At 47.4% G+C, this 13,631-nt stretch overlaps 1 protein-coding gene across 1 annotated transcript in view; it reads left to right on the plus strand.

The window, feature by feature from the left end:
• ME1 (malic enzyme 1) overlaps positions 1-13,631 on the plus strand; it is a 1,525,515-nt gene that overhangs the window by 1,473,319 nt on the left and 38,565 nt on the right. The window lies entirely within an intron of this gene.

Raw genomic sequence — 13,631 nt, forward strand, 5'->3', positions numbered from 1 at the left:
CAGTCTTCAGGGCATCAAAAGCGTTCTGGCAAGCCTCTGTCCAGATCACTTTCCTGGGTTGCTTCTTAGAAGTCAACTCAGTTAAGGGGGTAACAATGGTATCATATCCCTTAACAAACCTCCTGTAGTATCCTGTGAGACCTAAAAAGTCTGGGTCTTGGAAGGCTCCCAAGCCAGAATTATGTCAATCTTAGGCTGTAGGGGTGCCACCTGGCCACTCCCCACCTAGTGTCCTAAGTACACCACAGAACCCTGCCCTATTTGGCACTTGCTCGCCTTAATAGTGAGGCCTGCCTTCTGCAGGGCCTCTAACACTCTCCAGAGGTGTTGCAGGTGTTCCTCTCATGTGGAACTAAACACAGCAATGTCATCCAGGTAGGCGGCACTGAACTCATCCAGCCCAGCCAACACCTGGTTGACCAACCTCTGAAAGGTGGCAGGGGCATGTTTCATCCCAAATGGCATCGCTTTAAATTGAGAGTGTCCATCTGGGGTAGAGAATGCTGACCTCTCCTTGGCCCCCTCAGTTAAGGCAATCTGCCAGTACTCAGATGTTAAATCAAACGTACTGAGGTACTTGGCAGCGCCTAACCGGTCAATGAGCTCATCAGCTAGGGGGATGGGGTGTGCGTCAGTCTTGCTGACCGCATTGAGTCCCTGGTAGTCCACACAGAACCTGAGTTCTGGAGTGGCACCAGGTGCAGCAGCCTTTGAGACCAATACCACTGGGCTGGCCCAAGGACTGCTGTAGTGCTCAATAACCCCTAGGGTAAGCATTTTGGATACCTCATCCTTAAAGCATGCCCTGACTCTGTCAGTCACCCTGTAAACCTTCTGTTTAATGGGTGTACTGACCCCAGTGTCCACATCATGTGTGCACAAGTGTGTGACTCCTGGGACCAGGGAAAACAGTGAGGAAAACTGTCCCAACACGTGGTGACAGTCACCTTGCTGCTCCTCAGTCAGAGAAGGGGAGAGGATCGCTCCCTCCACTGACCCATCTTTTTCTCCTGCAGACAGGTGGTCAGGAAGAGGCTCGCTCTCCTCCTCTACCCCATCATCTGTTGCAAGGAGCATTGACAGCTCAGTCCGCTCAAAGAGAGGCTTAAGGTGGTTGACATGCATTACCCTTAAAGGGGTTCCTTGGAGACAACAAGTCTACCAGGTAGGTGACTTCACTCTTGCGCTTCACCACCTCAAATGGCCCAGTCCACTTATCCTGGAGTGCCCTAGGCTCCACTGGTGCCATCACCCACACTTTTTGTCCAAGTTGAAACTCGACCAGAGAGGCATTCTGGTCATACCACCGTTTCATGTCCTCCTGGCTTGCTTCCAGGTTCTCCTGAGCGAGACTCCTGAAGCAGGCATCTGGTTTCTCAGAGCCAGCATGTAACTGAATACATCCTGGGGGGGGGGTTACTAGGAGCTTTCGCCAAAGCTTCCTTAACCAGACTCAAATGTCCCTTCACAGGGTGGCCAAAAAATCAGCTCAAAGGGACTAAACCCAAGTCCCTTTTGAGGCACCTCCCTATAGGCGAACAAAAGGCATGACACGAGGACGGCCCACTTCCGCCTCATGATCATGCCTTTTAATGTGCAGTTGAATCTCTCAACCAGACCATTACTTTGGGAGTGGTAAGGGGTGGTGAACTTGTAGGTTACCCCACACTCCTTCCACATAGACTTCATATATGTGGATATGAAGTTGGTACCCCTGTCAGATACCACTTCCTTGGGGACCCCATGGCGGTAAAAACCCCCATCAAAGCACGACCCACCAGAGGGAAAGTGATTAATCTCAAAGGAATGGCTCCTGGGTACCGGGTGGCATGGTACACCAAGACCAGGATAAACCTGTTGCCCATGGCTGTCTTGGGATCCAGAGGCCACACAATGTCAATGCCTACCCTCTCAAAGGGAGTACTGACAACAGGCAAAGGCTGGAGGTGAGCCTTACATTTCCTCCCACTCTTGCCACTTGCCTGACAAGTCTGACAAGACCCACAGTGTGCTTCTGAGTACCTGCACATTAGGGGCCAGTAAAGGTGGGTGACAAGCCTCTCAAAGGTATTCTCCTGCCCCAAATGTCCAGCTAAAGGCACATCAGTAGGAAGGCCCTGAAGCACTGGGGTACCACCAGCACATGGGCTGACCCAGGCTCAGGAAGCTTAGGCTCGCTAAAAAGGAGGTAATCTTCCCAATAGATCAGGTGTGATCCTGGCTCCTTGCCAGCCACCTGGTCTGCAGCCTGCTGCCGCAAACCCTCCAAAGTAGGGCATGTCTTCTGTGCTGCACAGAATGCTTCCCTGGTGGGCCCCCCTTCCTGCTGCCACTGCGACAGCTCCGGGACCTCCCCCAGTTTAGCCACCTGTTCCCCTGTAGGCTCCGGGGTGTCACCCTCAGGCTCTGCCTTCTCCCGGACCGTGGGAACTTCTGGGGCCGGTTTCCCATGCCCCCTGCCCTTCCTCTTCTTGGCGGTCCCCTGGGACACTGTTTCAGGCTCCAGGGGCTCTTGATTTCCCTGACAGGCTGACATTGACAGGGTGGGTACGCATACCCACACAGGCAGACCCAACATCTCCAAGTGAGACCTGTGTTCCACCTTTTTCCAAGGGGAGTCCACAGGGTCATTGCCTAGCAAACAATCAACAGGCATGGTTGGACTCACAGCTACCTTCAAGGAACCTGAGACCCCCCCCTCCCATTCAAAGGGAACCTGGGCCACTCTGCACAGGCGCTCTGAGTTGTCTACTACAACTACTTGGTGAAGTACCCGGGGATCTATCTGCTCTTCAGACACCAGCTGACTTCTCACTGTAGACACACTGGCTCCTGTGTCTCTCAGAGCCTCCACCTTCTGTCCATTAATGGTCACCCACTGCCTGTACTCTTAGTGTTTTCGGGCACTAGGGTTCTCTGGACCATCTCACTTTCCCCTAGTGAAACCCACCTGAAACCACCTCCTCCCCAAGCGCTACACTGGCCAAACGCTGGGACGGCGCACCAGTGGGTGCCGGTGTACTTTTGGGGCATTTGGGGTCCCCCCTCACATGACCCACCTGGTCACATGCATAGCACTTACGTGGGGGACCACCTGCCACTGGCTTCCCTTTGGAGAACCATGGCTTCTTTTCACTGGGTAGTTGGGAATCCTTACCCTGGGAATCAGTTTGGGGCCCTTCAGAGAACTCCCCCTGTTTACCCTTACCCTTTCTTCTGAGAGGGTCCCTGCCCACCCTTGGCGTGGTCTCCCCCACACCTCTTTTGGACCCTGGTGCTCTCCCAGCGGTCCGCTTCCTGTGCAAGCTTCCTGGGGTCAGTCAGCTTGCTGTCAGTCAGGTGCTGGCACAGCTCTGGAAAACATAAACTGTACAAGTGCTCCCAAACAATCAGATTGTAAAGCCCCTCATATGTAGTTACCTTACTTCCCTTAACCCAACCGTCCAGTGACCTGCAATAAGAATCAACACATTCCAACCATGTTTGGGATTCCTTCTTCTTGTAGGATCTAAACTTATCCTTGTACTGCTCAAGGGTAAGACCATACCTTGTAAGCAAGGCATCCTTCATGCTAGAGTAGGTGAGATTCTGAGCATCCCCTAAGGCTGTCAGTGTATCCCTCCCCTCCACCTCAAAGTTCTTCCACAAACCCACTCCCCAATGAGCTTCAGGGACCAGATTCATATGGACAGCAGACTCATACCCCTTAAACCACAAGTATATGTTGTCCTCATTTTTATAATCCTTCACAAGCTCTTTAGGAATGTGCACCCTCCTTTCAGGCTGCACTGTGATGTGGCTGCCACCATCCCTACTAGACTGGCTCTTCTGATCCAGCTCCCTCAAGCTGAGCTCATGAGCCAACAGCAACTTTTTCTCTTCAATGGCCATCCTCAGTTTCTCTAACTCCCTCTGGTGCTCCCTCTCTGCCTGTCTGTCCTACAATTCCTCAGGGGTCAGACCCTTTGATGAGACACTGCTACCTGCCCCGGAGACCCTCTCTCTGGACATAACAGGCCCACCCACAATACCATTGTGTAAGGGCTTCACTTCCTCCTCCTCCTCATCTTCCTCAACCTCTGTGTGTCAGACCCTTTGATGAGACACTGCTACCTGCCCTTGGGACCCTCTCCCTGCACAGAACAGGCCCAGCCACAATACCATTGTGTATGGACTGCACTTCCTCCTCCTCCTCATCTTCTTTGCCCTCTGTGTGCCCTTCAGAGCTCTTGGCTGTCATCCAGGCCCTCCGCGCCTTTTGCAGCTCCTCCTTCTTGGATGAGCGCTTAATGGGACAGTTAAAGCTTTTGCAGAGCTCTTTTCACTGAGCCTGGGTATAGCTATCCAATTTCTCCAGGTCAAAAGTAGCTCTAACTGATGCATCTCCAGATTGGGACATGATGAAAAGTCAACAAAAGTGCAAAGATCCAAAAAGCAGAAAAGTTCCCAAATGAAGTTCAGAAGTCAATCAAAGATTACCACAAAAATGGATGTAGGGAAAAACCCAAGCAAAAAAAGAAAAAACAAAGATCACCAAACAATTAGTATGTGGTCACGTAGTGGTCTGCACTCAAAACAGTAGTGTACACTCAATCACTGTATGTCAAGTACAAATACAAGTCCAAATCCCAACCGCTGATCACCAATGTTAGAAATGGGGTCTTTGGTTGACAGTCAGGTTACCCCCTGTTCAAGCAAGGACCATCACTCTAATCAGGGTAAAAGAGAATCACCCTCAGCTAACCCCTGCTTACCCCCTTGGTAGCTTGGCAGAGCAATAGGCTTAACTTCAGAGTGCTAGGTGTAAAGTATTTGTACCAACACACACAGTAACTTAATGAAAACACTACAAAATGACACAACACAGGTTTAGAAATAGGAAATATTTATCTAAACAAAACGAGACCAAAACGAAACAAATCCACAAGATGCAAGTCAAGTTATCAATAAAAATGCAAAAAGAGTCTTTAAGTAGTTTTAAACACACACTAACGCTGCTAGCGTGAAAATGTACCTTGGGTGCGTCAAAAATAACCCCGCAAAGTCGAGTGTGCATCATTGCGATGTGGCAATTCCACTCATGAGCGAGACGTTGCATAGGTTTTCCTTTCGTCTGGTTGGGGCGCGTTGTTTCTTCTCTCCGCAGGAGAGCAATGCGTCGATCCAGTCAGCACACTCGGGTTCAGGCAGGCCTTTGCTTTGTTTTTACATGCCCAGTGGTACTTGAGTCGGAAATTCAGCCGCACGGTGATCCGAAAACCAAGCAGCGCGGGTTGCGATCTCCCAGCCTCCGTCAGCGATGCTGTGCGTCGTTTCTCCTGCTCCGTGCGTCGATTCTTCAGTCTTGTTTCTGGCAAGCGTCGATTTTCAGTTGCAGAGCTGGCGGCGCGTCATTTCTTCAGCCACAGATCGGAGTTGTGTTGATCTTTTCCCCGCACAGCGCTCTGTGCATGGATTTCCTTTTCTTTAGGCTGCCAGCTTCTTCTTTCAGGGTCCCAGGAACTGGATGGGCACCACAGGGCAGAGTAGGAGTCTCTCCAGAGACACCGGGTGCTGGCAGAGAGAAGTCTTTGCTGTCCCTGAGACTTCAAACAACAGGAGGCAAGCTCTAAATCAAGCCCTTGGAGAGTTCTACTCAAAATGGAATGCACACAAAGTCCAGTATTTACCCTCTTACTCTGGTAGAATCAGCAACTACAGGATAGCTCCACAAAGCACAGTCACAGGCAGGGCAGCACTTCTTCCTCAGCTCTTCAGCTCTTCTCCAGGCAGAGGTTCCTCTTGTTTCCAGAAGGGTTTTCTGAAGTCTGTGGTTTTGGGTGCCCTTCTTATATACAATTTCTCCTTTGAAGTAGGCCTACTTCAAAGTAAAGTCTCTTTTGAATGTGAAATCCTGCCTTGCCCAGGCCAGGCTCCAGACACTCACCAGGGGGTTGGAGACTGCATTGTGTGAGTGAAGGCACAGCCCTTTCAGGTGTGAGTGACCACTCCTCCCCTCCCTCCTAGCACAGATGGCTCATCAGGATCTGCAGGCTACACCCCAGCTCCCTTTGTGTCACTGTCTAGTGTGAGGTTCAACCAGTCCACTGTCAAACTGACCCAGACAGGGAATCCACAAACAGGCAGAGTCACAGAAATGGAATAAGCAAGAAAATGCTCAATTTCTAAAAGTGGCATTTTCAAACACACAATCTTAAAGTCAACTTTACTAAAAGATGTATTTTTAAATTGTGAGCTCAGAGACCCCAAACTCCACATGTCCATCTGCTCCCAAAGGGAATCTACACTTTAATCAGATTTAAAGGTAGCCCCCATGTTAACCTATGAGAGGGACAAGCCTTGCAACAGTGAAAAACAAATTTAGTAATATTTCACTGTCAGGACATATAAAACTCATTACTATATGTCCTACCTTAACCATACACTGCACCCTGCCCTTGGGGCTACCTAGGGCCTACTTTGGGGGTGTCTGACATGTAAGAAAATAGAAGGTTTAGGCCTGGCAAGTGGGTACACTTGCCAAGTCAAATTTACTGTTAAAACTGCACACACAGACACTGCAGTGGCAGGTCTGAGACATGATTACAGAGCTACTTATGTGGGTGGCACAACCAGTGCTGCTGGCCCACTAGTAGCATTTGATTTACAGGCCCGGGGCACCTCTAGTGCACTGTACTACGGACTTACCAATCAATCAAATATGCCAATCACAGATAAGCCAATTACATACACATTTTGTAAAGGAGCACTTGCACTTTAGCACTGGTTAGCCCCGACGTCACGACCGAGGGACAATTTGCGGCCTCTTCGGGATTATCTGTCAGCCCAGCCATTTTGGGTGGGTGAGGCAGAGACGGACAACACTTGATCCTTATCGCAAACACTTCCCTCCAATTTCCTCCCCCATTTCTCCCTACTGTCCTAAATGGGTTGCTACAGCTTGATCTGCCATTTTCATTTCTTTGTTGTTCACATCCATGTGCACATTACTTGAATGACTTACGTCCTCTTGTTTTATTTACTTTATTATTTATTGGATGTACAGCCCTCCTATTAATGTATCCTTTATTGCTTTTTTGTCACTTGCTGCTTTGTAGAACTTTCCTCCCCTAGCCATGGGAGTTCCTTTTACTCTACTGGACTGCACTATATTATGGTATATGATGGCTTGTATTGTGGCTTTATTTGTTTCGTTGTCGTTTGTTTCTCTTTTTGAAAATCCCTACATAAAGTTTTTTGTTTTTTTTTAAGAATAATCTCATTACATGGACATAAATATTTCCTCCTGGTTGCAATAAAATACTACTCATTATCTAGTGACACATATGCGCAATAAGACATTTAAATGTATAACACATGATCATAGTGCAAATTTGGAAATGTCAGAGATTACAAGCAAATTGTATTGTGCGTTCTGCACGATGCATCTTTGCCAGGCAAAACTAAGATTGGCCTATACTGCCCATGTGACAAGAACACAAATGCTACCACCCGCCTGAGAAGCATCTGCTCCATTCTGAAAAGTAGTCTTTACATGATGCCAACGTCTGTGTATGATGTGGGCCTCTATGTGCCAGGTCCACAAGCCTGTCTATCAGGACCACCCCACTTCCATGGAACTGGGAGTAACTGAATAACCAGTGTCATTCTGTCAGACCTGACACCCAGCTACCCGCCCAGACTAGGTCAGGGAAACAGTTCTAAGCTGGTGGTAGAGGCATAGTCCGCTAGGTGGCAACAATGCTTCCGAGAGCAGTGGTGGCAGTTTAATGGAGAACTAGATATGAGGGGGGTTGTGGTGGGGCCAGAAGGCTTGAACGCTAACCAGAACATTTACTGGCTATCTAACTCAAGGCTACTCCTACACACTTCAAGAGAGCAGTGAAATATGGCAGGGGAATGTCTCCCGCTGTTGGAATAACAGGAACTAGATTTCCAGTACGTCGCGTCTCTTTATAAAATCTGAAACCTGTTCAGAGGGTTTCCAGCTCACCTTCTATTTAAGACTCTTCCGACCTGTACCGATTTGGTGTGAAACACAGTGGCCCTGTGTACGTGTATTTCTAAAGCATGAAATTGGTACCCCTGCATTAAGCTTTACTTATAGAAGCCAAAACTGCGAAGGGTTTAATGTTTAGAGGCACATTAGTGAAGTCTGATGACCTTTAAGTTGCCTACCCAGAGCATAGTAATCACTGTGCTATTTCCAGTCTTCTTAATAACAGATATCAAAACTAGCTATTCTGTCTTGCTATATATGTAGATCTACATTTCTTCACAGAGGTCAATAGTTTATTGCGTCTTTCCTGTGCAAATTGAGCTATTTGGTTATGCAGTCGTCTCAGAGTCGGAACTTTGGGATATAGTAATAGGCATAGTATTTATATAGCGCTTATATATATGGTAGCAACACCTCGTCACTTGCTGCACATCATGAACAATAACTAGAGGTGACATCAGAGGACACCGTGGCGTGCTCTTTTCAATAGTGTGAGTCTCATCTCAAGCTTTGCCCACTTTATTGTTTCTAAAATGGTTTTAAAATCCAGCATTTTTTACTTATTAAATACGATATGTATTAGCATAGTGTGTATTAAACATGTCTAGAGATCTAAAGCTTAAAACAATCGAAGCTCACGCACCCACCCACGGTATCTTCTGCCAGCTAGACACTAAGGCCCATATTTATACTTTTTGACGCTAAACTGCGCTAACGCAGTTTAGCGTCAAAAAGTTTTGCGCCGGCTAACGCCATTCTGAAGCGCCATGCGGGCGCCGTATTTATTGAATGGCGTTAGCCGGCGCAAGCAGACCGGCGCTGCCTGGTGTGCGCGAGAAAAACCACGTACACCAGGCAGCGGCGGCGTACGGGGAAAATGGCGCATGGGCGTCTTAAAATGGGGCAAGTCAGGTTACGTCGAAAAAATCATCGTAACCCGACTTGCGCCATTTATTTTCGACGCCCATCCCCCATCAACATGACTCCTATCATTGTAAAGATAGGAGTCATGCCCCCTTGCCCAATGGCCATGCCCAGGGGACTTCTGTCCCCTGGGCATGGTCATTGGGCATAGTGGCATGTAGGGGGGCACAAATCAGGCCCCCCTATGCCACAAAAAAAAAAAAAAAAATACTTACCTGAACTTACCTTAATGTCCATGGGATGGGTCCCTCCGTCCTTGGGTGTCCTCCTGGGGTGGGCAAGGGTGGCAGGGGGGGTCCCTGGGGGCAGGGGAGGGCACTCTGGGCTCATTTTGAGCCCACTTGTCCCTTAACGCCATGCCTGACCCAGGCGTTAAAAAGCGGCGCAAATGCGCCGTTTTTGGCCACGCCCACTCCCGGGCGTCATTTTTGCCCGGGAGTATAAATACCACGTAAAGGCCTGGGAGTCATTTTTTAAGACGGGAACGCCTCCCTTGCATATCATTAACGCAAGGAAGGGGTTCACGCTAAAAAATGACGCACACTCCGGGCACTTTGGCGCCCGAAGCATCTAACGCCATAGTATAAATATGGCGTTAGTTGGCGTTAGTTTAGCGTCGAATTTGCGTCGAAAAAAACGACGCAAATTCGGCGCAACCAGAGTATAAATACGGCCCTAAGTGGCACTGGTACGCACCTTTCCATCTCGTTTAGCGCAAGTTTTCTCGTTTTGTTTTCAAGATTAAAAAAAAAAAAGCTGAAATATGCAGATTATCAACTGTTATCAACATACACTGCCAGTTATATTTTATTAAATCTTTACTAAAAGCTTATTTGTTTTATTAACAAACCTTCAAACCACAATATCAACATTTAAAAAAGTAGTAAGCATAAAATATAAAAACCCAGATATATTAAAATCACCTCTCTAGCCTATTATTAAAACTCGCTATTCTTTCAGGTGGAGCGCTGTCCTGTTTCTCCTAAATAATACACAGTAAAACTCAACTTCTACTTGGCTTTCTTCATTCCCAGTAGGAGGCCTCTAATACCTTACTAACTGCAGACAATTTTACAGCGATGACAAGGAACATTACCCGCCTGACCAAGCCGAACAAAATATGTCAGTAAATTATTAGCTAACGAAATAACTCCGGCAGTGCATGACATTTAGGCAGGTTGCACTGCAGGTAATCCGATTACACATTTCATTATAGAAAAATATGTTGAAGCATAGCCAAAACATAAACCTGACTGGCATCACGTGATTAGATCTGGACAATACCATTTGAAGTCACTATTGCAATATACGGAACACGTTGACGTTTTAAGAATGAACTTGTAATGCAGTTGGCTAAAGCTCATACAATCTGTGTTCTGTAAATGGCGCTGGTAAAATGAGGACATTCTAATGAGATTCAGTTGACAATGTAGTATTTCCAATAAAAGTAAAGGCGGGCAGCAGGTTTTCCAGCAAACAATCAGCATTTCGTTCATACTTGTTAACCAATTCTCCAACATCCATGGCAGATACATAGGCCCATATTTATGGGCTTTGTGGCGCAGGGCAGCACCTTGCCCTGCGTCACAGGTAAAGGGCAGGAATGTGCCATATTTATCCAAAAATACAAGAAGAAATAAATATTTATCCTTGTTATGCTTTTTCTGGATCAGCGTATCTTTATGTCGCATTCCCAGGTATACAAGTTCTTGTAAATCTGTGAATGTGTCAAAATCCATGGATGTTGTGCGGTAATACCCATGTAAATGCTTCCCTGGTGCAGAGTAATGTAACACAGTGATTTGTGCTGTGTTTTATTAGTCGAGATTTATGAATCCATGCAGGGCCACACAAAGGGCCTTGCATGGCTTCATAACTCTCACTTAAAGTTTGTGTCGCTCTTGCACCACGTTGTGTGTTTATGTATTCTTTCATTTGTTTGATATCAAAGCTGCAATTGTAAAAACAACCCTAGAGGGCATCACATTGAAATAGCATTGCATATCAACCATACAATCAACCCCTAGAGGGTGTAACAATATGTATATTACATTTGTGCACTTGCTGGCCTTCCAGGCCTCTCTGAACATTGCCATACAGATGGCCCCTAAACAGCATAACACTCCCGGCTGAAGAGCAAAGGTTCCACCCATGGGAGTGCTTGAAAATATGCAGGAAATCGAGGGGAAGTGATCATTTTGGGGTCGCCTCCCACTTAGGATGAGGCCTCCGTAAGTAAGGGGGGATTTAGCTGAGTTGATTGGTAGCACTCCCGTCACCCTGGGACCACCACAGGCAGAGATATGGGCCAAAATGTGTTTCAAATAGCAGGAGCCAACAAGACATTATCGGGATCTCCTCTGGAAGCAGTGAATATTATAGTATCGGCTCTACAGCTGAGCTGGGTGAGCTTTGACATTTTTCATTTCTTTAGCCTTTTGTTCACCTGAGCACCCCCTCATGCCTCCTTTGTTGGGGGCAGCTCATGGATCCCTCCCCTGGCTGCCCCTGCGGGCTCCCACAGAGGGAGCATCTCCCCTTTTGGTGGAGCTGGCAGCTCTTCTACCCTTCTCCCTCCAGGGACCATCACTCTTTGTGTGGTGGCCATCTGCTCACCCAGACACGATCACGGAGAGTGGGGCAGGCGCACTGTGACTGGGGAGGTTTGACGACACCCCTCCCTGAACTCCGGTGCTTCAAGGCTCCAAGGATGGGGTCCCAGTCCCCTTTTTTTAATAAGAACGACCTGGGTAGTTGGGGAGTCTGGGAAGGTGCCCACCCTGTCCTAGCCTACTCACATCATTCCAGCTCTGACCCCCAGGCAACGGCCCATCCCGGGGGTAAGAAGTGAAATGGCGGCAGAGCCACATGAATCAAAGGTTGCTAAAATGTAAAATGCCATAACCCGGGCCCTGCTGGGCAGATTTCAACTGTCTTGGGCTCATGTTATTCTTTGTGGCAAGCTCTCCCCACCAGGTCACTGCCAGGCACCTGCACACTAGATTTTCAATGGAAGCCCTCCCTTTGACTCTCCCCCATCCCCCAGTAGGTTGGCTTCAGTTGTCTGGGCACTCTCCTTTGTTTAATGGGCCTGGGCAGGTTCCAATCCTGCTACAGTGTGACAGCTGGGTGATTGATACAGATCATTCCGCCCCACCCCTTTCCTCCTCAGGAGCTAGGAGAAGTGCAGTTAATTTCTACTTTTGTTTGGGAGCGGCCTTTGTTCCTGATGCTGGAGAAAATGGAATTAATGGGCACAGCAGCGTGACCAGGCCTGGGCTCTGATCCTGAGATCAGCCAGGGAAATATGGAAACTCTGGGTGACCCATAAGATGTAGAGTTATGATTTTAAAGGTTGCATATGTAGTTTTCTCACACAGGTTACACTCTAATTCAAGTTGTCAGTGTTCTCTGTAGGCCTTGGGGAAGTTAAACTGCACTCTACGGCAGTTCCCTCCTTATGTGTACTATGGGGTACCATTATAGTTAAAATAGTAAAGCACACTGACTTTTGCTTAATAGTGTACACTGTACACTACATTCATGAGGCCTACCTATCTCAGAAGAATACCTAATCCTGTCCCCATTGTGCCAGGCTACCAGTGTGCTTTTACAGGGCTGTGCATGGCAGTAGCCTCCAAGGGCAACCCGGGCACGTGTATACACACATATTCACATGTAACTAGCCAAGTCCCTCTTACCCTTGCTGCATCGCAGTGGCCTTATCTTAAAAGGCAGAAACTGGTGGTAAACATGCACAGTCCGTTTGCTATGTGACTACCATGAGTGAAACACCTGTAGTTAAACTCACCCACAGTAAAAAAAAATCCCAAAAACGGGTGATCAGAAAAGCAAAAAATCCAGTTGTATTGCAGGGGCTGAATCCAGTGCAACAAGTACTGTTTGCTTCATGGAGACATCTCATGGTCTGTATATTGCTTTGTAATTTAAGATTATCAGAAATGAGTAATCTGCTATGTGTTGAAGGCTCTCCACAGAGTGCATGCCCTTTGATAAAATATATACACAAGCACATGCAACAATCACTGGACTCTAACAGCCTTGTATTTAACATAAAAGATGGTAAAGGCCTAAAACCCACTGGCATTGGCTGGTTAAGATACTGGTACCTTTGGATCCATAGCCCACCTAGAAGCAATCTAAAGCAAAAAGGTTTGAGGATGCCTTTTAAGGGATCCTAATTAGTTGGGGCATAGCTTGAAGACAAGGTGCAAAAGATTGTCAAGAAAAGGGTGCATGCTTTTTCATTTTACAAGCAGCTTCAACCCAAATCCTCCTTTCAGTTTAAGCATAAGTCTTTCAGACAACACTGAGGAGGCAACATAATGCAGAAGAGGGTTTAAGGTATCAGGGCAAACTCTTCTCTACAAAATTGTAGCGAAAGTAGAAACAGGATCCATCTAACCCAAAACAGCATTCCTGACTATGCTGGGAACCATGCAATAAATGGTTCCAAGTTCAAGGTTGGTGGCAGGATCCATTATTTCCTGGACGGATAGTGAACAACAACATCCCATAACTGGGTCCTCAACATTGTCCTGAGAGTTTACAGAATCTAAAAGAAAGCCATTGCTCCTGTTCAAAGGAGCTGGAAGAGGAAGAAACTTACTGAATTGTTTTTCTTGTACCAAAGCACATTGAGGGATTTTTGAATGTGATAGATCTAATGGAATTGAACAAATCAGTG

The sequence above is a fragment of the Pleurodeles waltl genome, chromosome 5, assembly GCF_031143425.1.
Source record: "Pleurodeles waltl isolate 20211129_DDA chromosome 5, aPleWal1.hap1.20221129, whole genome shotgun sequence".
Taxonomy (NCBI): Eukaryota; Metazoa; Chordata; class Amphibia; order Caudata; family Salamandridae; genus Pleurodeles; species Pleurodeles waltl.